General features: G+C 52.7%; 1 pseudogene; it reads left to right on the top strand.

The window, feature by feature from the left end:
- Window positions 1–689: 689 nt before the first annotated feature.
- LOC133055877 (TLE family member 5-like) lies at window positions 690–1,272 on the top strand (annotated as a pseudogene).
- Window positions 1,273–2,165: the final 893 nt, after the last annotated feature.

The raw sequence follows: 2,165 nt of genomic DNA, 5'->3' as shown, positions 1-2,165 counted from the left end.
ACCAAAACCTGATTTTGAAACTTCAAAATAAAAAATTTGGATTTCATTTCTTTCTTTTTCACCCAGGCTTTTTTTGGGCCTCCTTTCTTTTTCTGATGCATCCTGAGTACTTAGAACAATGCCTAGTCCATGGTAGTCCATGGTAGGTACTTAATATTTGCTGAATTGATTATAAAAAAATTTGAGATTGACAAATATTTGCTATTATATTTAAAGTAGATAGTCAACAAGACATACTATATAACCCAGGGAACTCTACTCACTATTTTGTAAAAACTTAAATGAAAAAAATTGAGAAAAAAATGATACAGGTGTATATATATATATATATACACGTCTATCTATCTATATACATATATGTCTGAATGATACAGGTGTATATATATATATATATATATACACATCTGTCTAACTAGCTATATACACATATGTCTGAATCACTTTGCAGTACACCTGCACCTAACACATTTTAATCAACTATACTGAAATATAAACTGAAAATTTAAAACTAGGCAGGAAGGGGGCGAAGCCGGGCGCGGGAGCCGGCGGCGGCCCGGGGAGCTCCGGATGGGCGCCGGGACAAAAGGCGCGGCCGCCGGCGCCCCGAGCAGCCCGAGCCGGGGCGCACAGCCCTAGCCGAGCGGGGGCGCACAGCCGGGGCGCAGCCCGCGCCCCCCGCCGCGACTGACATGATGTTTCCATAAAGCAGGCATTGGGCTCGTCACATCTCCCCCAGCAACTCAAATTCACTACTTCGGACTCCTGCGATCGCATCAAAGATGAGTTTCAACTGCTGCAGGCTCAGTACCACAGTCTGAAACTCCAATGTGACAAGCTGGCCAGCGAGACGTCAGAAACGCAGCGTCGTTAAGTGATGCTCTAGGAGATGTCCTATGGCTTGAACGTCGAGATGCGCAAGCAGGCTGAAATCGGCAAGGGGCTACATGGGATGTGCGCCCAGGTCCTGGCCTACCTGTCCCAAGAGCACCAGCTGCAGGTCTTGGGAGCCATCAGAGGGCTAAGCAGGGCACTGCTCCCGAGCTGAACTCCGTCATCCGACAGCAGCTCCAAGCCCACCAGCTGCCTCAGCGGCAGGCTCCGGCCCTGCCCCGACCCCCCTGCCTGTGGGGCTGCAGCCCCCTTCTCTGCCGGCGGTCAGCGCGGCCACCGCCTCCTCTCTCTGTCGGCTCCCAGGCCCACCTCTCCAAGGAAGACAAAAACGGGCATGACGGTGACACCCACCAGGAGGACGACGGCGAGAAGTCGGACTAGTGGGCGGCTGGGATGGGGAGGGTGGGGGGTGGGACCGAGGGGAGACAGACCCTGAGAGAGAGGAAGGTTCAGCACGCGAGACACAGGAATAGCTTGGGATTGGCCAGACTCCGGCGGTATTTACGGTAGCTGCCTGCCGGGGCTGCCGCCCTGCTTCTGGGCCCTACCCTCGCTTGGCTCCTACCCCCAGTTCCTGGCCTCCCTCCTCCTCCCCTGTAGCCTGAAGGGGTCAGTACCCACGCATACCACAGATGAGGCAAGCTGAGGCCTGGAGATGCAGGCGGGAGGCCAGGTCCTCAGGGAGCAAAACCTCAAGAGGTCCAACACCCCCTGCATTTCCCTGATTCACACACATGTAACTGACAGTCTACCCGCCGGGGGTGGGGAGGGGCACCTTGGGGGACACCCAGCCTGCCATCCTGGCACTGCGTTCGAACACAGTGCTAGCTGCCCCTCCGACCCCCCCCCCGGGCACCCTGCGTCTCTCCCTCCCACCCACTCACCCTCCATGAGCTCCTGATGCCTGCACCCACAAAAGAAAGGGGCCGCCAACAGCGATCTTAGCCCCAGGGGAACAGAGTGGGGCCAGCAACTCAGAATTCCCTCTCTCCCCTTCCCGAATAAAGATGAGGGTACTCAAGTTGTCTTGGTTTTTATTTCTCCCCCCCTTTTCCAGTATACTAGCTTGTCTTTTAAGAAAAGGGATATTAAAAAAAGGAAAAAGAGAAAAATGAAAAAAGAAAAAAAAAAAGCAACACCCACACCTGTGTCTGTATATAGCCTTTTAGACTGTCAGCTTTTGTTGTGTTCAGGCGTTTGATCTCTACGGAGAGAAGTGAAAATGCTGGATTGAGGGTGGGCTTAGCTGTGCCTTTCAAATAAAGACGTTAGAA

This window comes from Dama dama, chromosome 1, assembly GCF_033118175.1.
Source record: "Dama dama isolate Ldn47 chromosome 1, ASM3311817v1, whole genome shotgun sequence".
NCBI classification, from domain to species: Eukaryota; Metazoa; Chordata; class Mammalia; order Artiodactyla; family Cervidae; genus Dama; species Dama dama.
Note: the sequence above shows the minus strand (reverse complement) of the source record. Positions and strands in the feature narration are given on the sequence as shown.